Consider the following 11939-nt stretch of genomic DNA (forward strand, 5'->3'; position numbering starts at 1 on the left):
GAGAGCGGCCAGGTATAAATAGGCCGACAATTTCTTCGCAATTCACCCTACAAGCGAAGTGATACATCACAGAAACAAGCAAAACAAAACAAGCGACTAGCTGAACAAGCTAAGCAACTGAAAAACATTAAACGTTAAAAAAGCGAACAACTAAAATTGCTAAACAAACTAAAAAGTAAAACAAGCACTTGCTGCACCAAGCAAAACAGAATCATTCAAGAAGTAAATTATCCAAGTAAAGCAACAAGAAAACAAAGGAAAAAATGCCTGCAATCGGAATAGATTTGGGTACCACCACGTTCTCCCGCGGGTGTCTATCAACATGGAAAGGTGGAGATTATAGCCAATGACCAGGCACCGGATGACGCCCAGTTATGTGGCATTCACCGACTCGGAGCGCCTGATAGGCGATGCTGCTAAGAACCAGGTGGCCATGAATCCAAGGAACACAGTATTCGATGCTAAGCGTTTGATAGGCCGCAAGTACGACGATCCCAAGATAGTGGAGGACATCAAGCACTGGCCATTCAAGGTGGTCAGCGATGGAGGCAAGCCCAAGTTGGGAGTTGAGTTTAAAGGCGAGTCGAAGCGTTTCGCGCCCGAGGAGATTAGCTCGATGGTGCTGGCCAAGATGAAGGAGACAGCCGAGGCATGAGTGCTGGGGGCCAGAGCATCACAGATGCAGTCATCACAGTGCCAGCCTACTAACGACTCCTGTGAGACAGCTACTGGGCGATGCCGGCCATATTGCTGGTCTAAATGTGCTGAGAATCATTAACGAGCCAACGGCGGCGGCTTTGGCCTATGGCCTGGACAAGAATCTGAAGGGAGAGAGGAATGTGTTGATATTCGACTTGGGAAAGTGGTACTTTCGATGTTTCCATTCTTAACTATTGACGAAGGATCTCTGTTTGAGGTTCGGGCCATCGCCGGCGACACACATCTTGGCGGAGAGGACTTTGACAACCGACTAGTGACACATTTCCGGTTTACGAATTCAAGCGCAAGTACAAAAAGGACCTTGCGGTCAAATCCACGGGCACTGCGGCGCCTTTCGCACAGCGGCTGAACGCCAAGCACCTGTCATCCAGCACAGAAGCCACCATTGAGGTGACTTTTAATGTTCGAGGGACATGACTTCTACACTAAAATAAGTCGTGCCCTCGTTTTGAGGAGCTGTGTGCCGACCTCTTCCGCAATACTTTTTACAGCCTGTGGAGAAGGCTTTAAATGATGCCAAGATGGACAAGGGACAACCATGACATTGTACTTGTGGGCGGCTCCACCCGATTCCCAAGGCAGAGCCTGCTCCAACAGTTCTTCAACGGAAAGAGTCTGAACCTCTCAATCAACCCAGACGAAGCTGTAAAGTGGAGCTGCTGTCCAAGCTGCTATTCTCAGTGGCGACCAGAGCGGCAAGACAGGACGTTCTGGTGGATGTGCACCACTCTCACTTGGCATAGAAACTGCTGGCGGAGTTATGACCAAATTGATCGAACGCAATTGCCGGATCCCCTGCAAGCAAACCAAAACCTTCTCCACCTATGCCGACAATCAGCCTGGAGTTTCTATTCAAGTCTACGAGGGCGAACGAGTGATGACCAAAGACAACAATGCCCTGGGAACCTTCGATCTATCTGGAATTCCTCCGGCACCTAGAGGCGTTCCCCAAATAGAAGTCACATTCGACATGGATGCCAACGGAATACTCAATGTCACCGCTAAGGAGATGAGCACGGGCAAGGCCAAGAATATCACGATCAAGAACGACAAGGACGTCTGTCGCAAGCTGATATCGACCGAATGGTGAACGATGCGGAGCGTTATGCCGATGAGGACGAGACAGCGCCAACGGATCTCTTCCCGCAACAGCTTGAGTCTACGTTTTCAACGGAAACAGGCTGTGGAGCAGGCCAGTGCCGACAAGCTCAGCGAGACAGACAAGTCCTCTGTTATTGAAAAGTGTGACGAGACCATTAAATGGGCTGGATACTAACACCACACAGCCGAAAAAGAAGAGTTCGATCACAAAGCTGGGAGGAGCTCACCAAACACTGTTCGGCCGATCATGACACGAATGCATCCAGTCTGCCACTCAGCCGGCCGGATCTGGATCTGGTGGCAACTGGCGGTCAGCGCAGGCTGGAGGATTTGCAGCTACTCTGACCCACTGTTGAGGAAGTCAGATTAAGCCAAAGAGATTCTTATCATAGATATTTAAGTTTTGAGACTGAAGTTGGTTGGTTAATCATTCCAAATTACTAGACTTATCTTAGAAGAATAATAAATTATTGTATTGTTTTAAGTTAGCAACAAATTCATAAATATATTTTAAATTATTGAATCAAAGTTGAAACACAAATGTCTTTTTTTTCATCACTACCAACTGAATCTGAGAAGATCCGCGAAATGTTGTGGGTATTGTGCATTGTTCGGTGAAACTGGATTCAGACAATATGTCCATCGCCTCCCAAACACAGAATATCAACCTAACCACACTCTAAAGACAGTAAAACATGGTGGGATTGAAAATATCAATATGGGCCTGCTTTCATATGCCGGAGTAGGCCCTACCACATGATTATTGGGATTATGGATGCAAATGTATACGGATATACTAGCTGTTTTATTAATAACGGTTCACAACCAAGTATTAGTTCATATGAAAATAATAAATTTAATAGATGAACTTATAAACTAAATTTAGATGTCACATTTTAACATTATTTTATTTTTGCTGCTATTATTTTAAACAGGGCACTTCGGCGTTTTTATACCCTTGCAGAGGGTATTATAAAATTGGTCAGATGTTTGTAACGCACAGAAGGAGACGTTTCCCTGGAACAAAAATTTTTGCAAAAATTGGAGTATCCCCATGAAATTTACCAATATAATAGAATTTGATATAAAATCTCAGATCCCAAAATTTGACCCTGATCGGATAAATAGAACACAAGTTACAGTCTATATAAATCGGTTCAATCGCTGCCGGCAGCTCTGCTTGCTGCCTACTACGTCATCATCAAATCAACAGAGCACATGCATACACACACAGACGCAACGCTACATAAACTGTATGTGTATGCGTGCGTTGCTTTGCTTAGGGAATGAGGGAAGAAGAAGAACAAATTGTACATAGTATGAAGAGTAAAATTGTTTTGTTTGTATATTAATGAATTGAGTTGCAGAAAACAAATTTTGAACTATTATATTGTGACAGAAGGTTTTGATGAAAGTATATATATTTGTCAAGGAGGCAAAGGGTATTTTAACTTCGGCTTTAGCGAATGAAATTTTTTTGATATTTTATAATGAGATATTTATACAATAATAATTTTATTTTCCCTCCTTTTAATAGGGACAGTAGGAATCTCTTAAAATACATATGTTGCGTCACTAAAATGATGGAGTCTTATTGTGAATGTCAGACCGTACGGACGTGTTCTCGGAAGACTATTTATTGTGCGCATTTGCTGTTTATAACGGTGCTGTGTTAAATAATAATCAAAACAAAAACCTCAAAAAACGTCACCAAGGGTGCATAAAGTTGACTACCTGCTAGTCAAGTCCCGTTGCTTTACTCCGATTGGCCAGCCAATCAGAGGTACCCTAGCTCTACAAAAAGTGGTGCATACTTCTAGGCAGTGCCAGGAAAAATAAACTTGCTGCATACTTGCGGGCTGTGGCTGCCGCAATGGATAAAATGGACTTGCCATCCACATCAAATCAGAGACCGACTTGGCAGCGAGTCAAGTCAAAGGTGAACCCAGAGGGAAAGGGACCGACCACCGTCAAGCTGGCGAGGGTTTCTTCTAAGAAAATGAGTGGAAACGACGACGAGGATTCCAGCTCATCAGGCACAGAACCTGGAGAAGTGAAGCGGAAAGTGCCTTTACGCAAGAGAGACCCGAGGGCAAAGACCGGGCAAAACGAGGCCAATCGCTTTTCCCTGCTTTCCGATGACAACGATGAAGACATCGACATTGATGACGAGCCAGTTCCTGAGCCAGAGGTTGAGGTCCCAACTGCGATGGTGAGAAAAATAAAACCGCCACCAATCTTCATTCCCGAGGTGGATAACATCAAGGCGTTCATAGCAGATGTCACCTCTGTCATTGGGAGTAATAAGTTCATATACAAGGCTGGTCGTGACGGACGCGTCAGAATCAACCTTGAGGAGAAGGAAAGCTTCCACAAGCTAAAATCGTACCTGATAAATAACCAGGTTAGATTCCAGACGTTCCAGCCGAAGGATGAGCGTGCCTATCGGATTGTCATCAAGGGTCTCCATCACACCACTGATCCGTTGGATATTAAGGAAGCTCTGCGTGCTCAAGGACATAATGTTCGAGGAGAACAAGTCAAAAACGGACTACGGCGCAACTCCAAGGAGCCGATGGCTATGTTTTTTGTTAATCTCGAGCCATCCAGCAACAACAAAGACGTGTTCAACATCAAACGCCTGTGCAGTTGTGTTGTTGCCATTGAGCCTCCTCGCAGGTCCATGGAAGTTCTCCAGTGCTTCCGCTGTCAAGGATTTGGACACACCCAAGGAGGAGGTTGCTACCTTGACTATGCCTGCGTCAAGTGTGGTAGCCAGGAACACTCTTCGACAGAATGCACGAAGGCAAAAGAAGAACCAGCAAAATGTGTCAATTGTAATGGCAATCACACAGCATCATATAAAGGGTGCAAGGTATACCTAAAGGCCAAGGAGTTTCACCAGCCCAGGCAAAGGCCAGCTCTGCGGCCCACTCAGAGACCCACTCCACACCCGGTCTACAAAGGACCTACCATTGTACCTGGCATGACCTTCGCCAGTGTGGTTGGAGGCAACCAGCAGTCTGCCCAGTCGCAACCAGACCCAGTTCCCGCCGTCGTAGACCAGACACATGGAAGAATCAATAAGCTTGAGGCATTGATGGAGAGCATTATCGCTCAAATGTCAGCTCTGACACAGTTGATCACAAAGCTTATGGCCAATCAATGCAAATAAATCTTCATGTTGTCATCTGGAATGCGAACGGTCTGTGCAGGAACAGACCTGAGGTCGAGCTATACCTCAAATCAAAATTTGTGGATGTCTTACTAGTCTCTGAAACCCATTTTTCCTCCCTATCCTACTTCTCCATCAGTGGATACGACACCATTGCCACCAACCATCCCAATGGCACAGCGCGTGGCGGCGCCGCTGTCATTATCAGGAGTGGCATAAAATATGTGGAATTGCCCGCCTTTCAGGAGCCCTGGGCCCAATGCGCTCGGGTTAGAGTTACTTCCCCAACTGGAGACATCGTCTTGGCGGCTGCTTACTGTCCACCACGCCATCTGGTTGGACAAAATCTATTTGAAGATCTGCTGGATAGCCTTGGGAGCAGATTCATCATTGGAGGAGATTTCAACGCTAAACACACTTGGTGGGGATCCAGAATCGTCAATCCCAAGGGTAGGGCCCTGTATCAATGTGTTGTCGATAGAGGACTTGACTGTCATACGCCAGGTGAACCAACATACTGGCCCACGGATCCGAATAAAATCCCGGACGTTCTGGATATAGCCATATCCAAGGGGATTGACAGGCGCAGGATTGAAGTCTCCAATGACCTCGACCTGTCTTCAGATCACTGTGGAGTCAAGCTCCTGATAAACATGCCAGCCAGCACCAACTCGAAGAGAAGAAGACTTTTCAGGCGGAATACCAACGTTGAGGTCTACCAATCTTGGCTTCAGAGGAACCTGGATCCAAGCATTGAGATCTCCTCGAAAGAAGACCTGGAGGAAGCAGTTGAACTGCTTAACACCGAAATCCACAATGCCGTGACCCAGGCAACACCACCTCTAAGGCCCTCAAGAAATATACCTCGTCGAGATGACTTCCTTTGGTCTCCGGAAGTGACGGCTATGGTAGCGGAAAAGCGGCGACTCCGACGAGTCTGGCAGAGTTCACGCAATCCAAGGGATAAAACTGAGCTAAACAGATCGGCCAAAGCTTTAAAGGAACTGCTGTACACTCTCCGCAAGCAGTCTCTGGAAAATTTCCTTGAGAATGTTGAACCTGGTGACCAGCAACATAACCTGTGGAGGCTAACCAATGGACTAAAAAGGCCCACCAGTAGAAAAGAGCCTGTTAAAAGAGCCGATGGTACCTGGTGCCGATCAGACAGCGACAGGGCAAATGCCTTCGCCACCCACTTGTCTGATGCGTTTACCCCGTTCAGCAGATGCACCCAGGCAGAGGCCCAGCAAACAGAGGATTTCCTGGACGTTCCATGCCAAATGGCCCTTCCCATCCAAGCCGTTCAAATGGATGAGCTGCTGGAAGAAATCTCCAGACTGAAGGTTTCCAAGTCCCCGGGATACGACGGAATCGACGTACCATCGATTAAAGCGCTACCTGAAGAAGGCATACAATTTCTTCTCACCATTGCAAACCAATGCTTCCAGTTAGGACACTTCCCCACCCAGTGGAAGTGCGCCGAAATCATACTAATCCCGAAACCTGGGAAACCTGCAGCCAATCTCGCCTCTTATCGTCCGATAAGTCTGTTGGCCGTATTCTCCAAAGTAGTTGAAAGACTACTTTTGCGTAGATTGCGACCAATAATGGACGAGGCCGGTTTGATCCCGGATCACCAGTTTGGCTTCAGGGAATGTCATGGCACGCCAGAACAATGTCATCGGATTAACAACAAAATTCTGGAAGCATTTGAGGAGAGGAAATATTGTACGGCAGCCTTCCTCGATGTAAAACAGGCATTCGACAGAGTGTGGCACACAGGCCTGCTGTACAAGCTAAAATCCCTGTTCCCGGCACCTATATATGGACTCCTCAAATCCTATCTTCTTGGGAGGAGCTTCTACGTAAGATGTGGCGATGCGAGGTCCGAGATTGAAGACATCAGAGCGGGTGTGCCCCAAGGTAGCGTGTTGGGCCCAGTTCTGTACACAATCTATACCGCTGACATGCCAGTCAGCTCGGATCACAGAATGCTAGTTGCCACTTATGCGGATGATACGGCATTTCTAGCGACGGATGAATCGCCATCGGAAGCCAGCAGTCTACTGCAAGGACAGCTTGACGAAACTAACCACTGGCTTGTCAGATGGAATATAATGGTGAATCCCGAAAAGTCTACGCACATTACTTTCACGATGAGACGAGGGATCTGTCCTCCAGTACTTATGGACAGCGCCTTTATTCCAGAGGCAAATGGAGTAAAATATCTTGGCCTACTTTTGGATAAAAGATTAACCTGGCGACCACATATCATGGATAAGAGGAAGATGCTCGACAAAAGGTTGAAGAAATACCTCTGGCTGATGGGTCGTAAATCCACACTAAGGCTACGTTTAAAACTACTTATCTACAAAACCATCCTAAAGCCAGTATGGACCTACGGGATCCCACTCTGGGGCACAGCCTGCATGTCCAGCCGTAAAATTATCCAAAGGTTCCAAAACAAAGCCCTGAGAGTCATGTCCGATGCCAACTTTCTGACGACCAATGCAGAGATCCACAGTACGCTGGAAATTCCATGGGTATCGGATGAAATTACAAGGCTGACGAGAGCCCACCTGGACCGCCTTGACAGGCACCTGAATCCTCTGGCCATTAACTTGCTTGACAACAGCTCCACCACCAGACGTCTTAGAAGGCTCCACGTTCTTGACCTGCCGCATGGAGTGGACTAAACAACAGCTTGCTCCCTTACCCCTATTAATCCACTTCTAATCACTTTGAAATTTTGAAATTATGAAATGTTATATGTACCTTTTGTTTTTATATGTATAACCTCCCAAATGTCCCGTTTGTCACTGATTTCCGCTGATTATCCACGTTTCGGATAGATTGCAGAAAGAGGGCTATCCCCGCAATAAAAAAAAAAAAAAAAAAAAAAAACAAAACTAAATAATTCAATCGGTAGTAGCGACGGGCGGTGTGCACAAAGGGCAGGGACGTAATCAATGCGAGTTAATGACTCACACTTACTAGGAATTCCAAGTTCATGTGAACAGTTTCAGTTCACAATCCCAAGCATGAAAGTGGTTCAGCGGTTTACCCGGACCTCTCGGTCTAGGAAATACACGTTGATACTTTCATTGTAGCGCGCGTGCAGCCCAGGACATCTAAGGGCATCACAGACCTGTTATTGCTCAATCTCATTATTGCTAGACGCAATTTGTCCATTTAAGAAGCTAGTGTCCTTATAATGGGACAAACCAACAGGTACGGCTCCACTTATATAAACACATTCAAACACAATAAACATTTTACTGCTACCATGAATGAAGGCAATATAAGCTTCAACACCATAATCCTGAAGATATCTATTTAATATATTCGAGTCACGTTCGTTATCGGAATTAACCAGACAAATCACTCCACGAACTAAGAACGGCCATGCCCACCACCCATAGATTCGAGAAAGGCTATCAATCTGTCTTCACACTTATGTTCGGACCTGGTAAGTTTTCCGTGTTGGTCAAATTAAGCCGCAGGCTCCACTCCTGGTGGTGCCCTTCCGTCAATTCCTTTAAGTTTCAGCTTTGCAACCATACTTCCCCCGGAGCCCAAAAGCTTTGGTTTCCCGGGAAGCGACTGAGAGAGCCATAAAAGTAGCTACACCCAATTGCTAGCTGGCATCGTTTATGGTTAGAACTAGGGCGGTATCTGATCGCCTTCGAACCTCTAACTTTCGTTCTTGATTAATGAAAACATCTTTGGCAAATGCTTTCGCTTAAGTTAGTCTTACGACGGTCCAAGAATTTCACCTCTCGCGTCGTAATACTAATGCCCCCAAACTGCTTCTATTAATCATTACCTCTTGATCTGAAAACCAATGAAAGCAGAACAGAGGTCTTATTTCATTATCCCATGCACAGAATATTCAGGCATTTGAAGCCTGCTTTAAGCACTCTAATTTGTTCAAAGTAATTGTACCGGCCCACAAAAACACTCGATGAAGAGCACTAATGTAGGTTTTTAAATAGGAGGAATATATAAAAAAGTACAAGTACTTAATTACATATAAGAACTCCACCGATAATACGCTTACATACATAAAGGTATAGTACTAACTACAAATGTATGTTGTACTACCCGTATGAAGCACAAGTTCAACTACGAACGTTTTAACCGCAACAACTTTAATATACGCTATTGGAGCTGGAATTACCGCGGCTGCTGGCACCAGACTTGCCCTCCAATTGGTCCTTGTTAAAGGATTTAAAGTGTACTCATTCCAATTACAGGGCCTCGGATATGAGTCCTGTATTGTTATTTTTCGTCACTACCTCCCCGAGCTGGGAGTGGGTAATTTACGCGCCTGCTGCCTTCCTTAGATGTGGTAGCCGTTTCTCAGGCTCCCTCTCCGGAACCGAACCCTGATTCCCCGTTACCCGTTGCAACCATGGTAGTCCTAGATACTACCATCAAAAGTTGATAGGGCAGACATTTGAAAGATCTGTCGTCGGTACAAGACCATACGATCTGCATGTTATCTAGAGTTCAACCAATATAACGATCAATTGATCGCTTGGTTTTAGTCTAATAAAAGCACACGTCCCAAAAGGTCCGTGTTTTAATTGCATGTATTAGCTCTAGAATTACCACAGTTATCCAAGTAACTGTTAACGATCTAAGGAACCATAACTGATATAATGAGCCTTTTGCGGTTTCACTTTTAATTCGTGTGTACTTAGACATGCATGGCTTAATCTTTGAGACAAGCATATAACTACTGGCAGGATCAACCAGAATAATGTTATTATTTAATGTGTTGTTAAAAACATGAATATATGAATTTAGACAAACGCATATTTTAAAATATTTAAAGATACTTGACAATATTATATATTTTTCAATAAAATAAAATATATTATTTGTGGTAACATTTTACGAATACGGCCAAAATTTAATAGCGTTCATTTTCGTTTTTCATTAATTGTATAAATTTTCAATAATAATGATCAAAAATATCTTTATTTTTACACTTACAAAATATATAATCACATTTGCTTTAATTTTGTTTATTTTCAAATAAAATAAACATTTGTATTTTGATATTAAATTTAAAATTTAAATAGAAATTGATATTTAATGTGTGATTTTATATATTAAGTAAAACCATCACTCAAATTTAATGTGACGAATGTTTTTTAATTATAAGGAAAAGTTAATTCAATAAAAATGACTTGATTTTAATAAAAAAAAATAATAATTTTGCTCTATATAAAAGATCAATTAGTTAATTTGCGAACATAACAAGATTTATGACGCAATTCTCATATTTACCTTTTTATATAAAAAGGTTAAAGATTATGAACAATTAAACTAAGAACTAATTTAATGCTCATAATCTTTATTTTGTATTAACGATAAATCCAAATATAACCAGTGAATAAACTTCAGCAGAGAGAACGCTCCTAAGACCGTTTCATCATACACCTTGGAATACCTTGGTAGGCTTTTTCATTATCTTTTTATTTGATATATTAAATTTGAAGTAGAGCATAACCTTCAATTAGTCTGAACAACCACTGTTCATCATGAGTAGGTTTTGTGCCACGCTTTCTCGAAATCGCCCATTTATGTTTGAAGGTACCACTCAACAATAATTTTTCATATGTATTTTTATAAATACCATTAAACTTCATTATAATATATAAATAAATTGACATTGCCGATTATAAATGCATAAGACATATGTATTTGAGAACTGTACCGATATTACATATGACTGACCATGCTCGACATCACACCACCTAAGTAGGTTTTGTGCCACGCTTTCTCGAAATCGCCCATTTATGTTTGAAGGTACCACTCAACAATAATTTTTCATATGTATTTTTATAAATACCATTAAACTTCAATATAATATATAAATAAATTGACATTGCCGATTATAAATGCATAAGACATATGTATTTGAGAACTGTACCGATATTACATATGACTGACCATGCACGACATCACACCACCTAAGTAGGTTTTGTGCCACGCTTTCTCGAAATCGCCCATTTATGTTTGAAGGTACCACTCAACAATAATTTTTCATATGTATTTTTATAAATACCATTAAACTTCAATATAATATATAAATAAATTGACATTGCCGATTATAAATGCATAAGACATATGTATTTGAGAACTGTACCGATATTACATATGACTGACCATGCTCGACATCACACCACCTAAGTAGGTTTTTGTGCCACGCTTTCTCGAAATCGCCCATTTATGTTTGAAGGTACCACTCAACAATAATTTTTCATATGTATTTTTATAAATACCATTAAACTTCAATATAATATATAAATAAATTGACATTGCCGATAATAAATGCATAAGACATATGTATTTGAGAACTGTACCGATATTACATATGACTGACCATGCACGACATCACACCACATAAGTAGGTTTTTTGCCACGCTTTTTCGAAATCGCCCATTTATGTTTGAAGGTACCACTCAACAATAATTTTTCATATGTATTTTTATAAATACCATTAAACTTCAATTTAATATATAAATAAATTGACATTGCCGATTGTAAATGCATAAGACATATGTATTTGAGAACTGTACCGATACTACATATGACTGACCATGCTCGACATCACACCACCTAAGTAGGTTTTGTGCCACGCTTTCTCGAAATCGCCCATTTATGTGTGAAGGTACCGCTCAATAATAAATTAACATTTTTTTTTATAAATATGTTTTTATACGATATGCATATCCCATATGATATGGATGATCCCATATGATAAATGAGCAAAATTTATATTTTTAATATTGAGTAAAATTTTTTTCATATAAATGGGATAAAAAATAAATCCCATACGATATGATATCTTTTCATATGATATGAGATGTTCATACGATATGCATATCCCATATGATATGGATGTTCCCATATGAAAAGTGGGCATAAT

At 42.3% G+C, this 11939-nt stretch overlaps 1 pseudogene; it reads left to right on the forward strand.

Moving 5' to 3' along the window:
• The first annotated feature begins 263 nt into the window (after positions 1-263).
• LOC137573273 (major heat shock 70 kDa protein Ab-like) lies at positions 264-2177 on the forward strand (annotated as a pseudogene).
• Positions 2178-11939: the final 9762 nt, after the last annotated feature.

The sequence above is a fragment of the Drosophila tropicalis genome, unplaced genomic scaffold (assembly GCF_018151085.1).
Source record: "Drosophila tropicalis isolate 14030-0801.00 unplaced genomic scaffold, ASM1815108v1 contig_1102, whole genome shotgun sequence".
NCBI lineage: Eukaryota > Metazoa > Arthropoda > Insecta > Diptera > Drosophilidae > Drosophila > Drosophila tropicalis.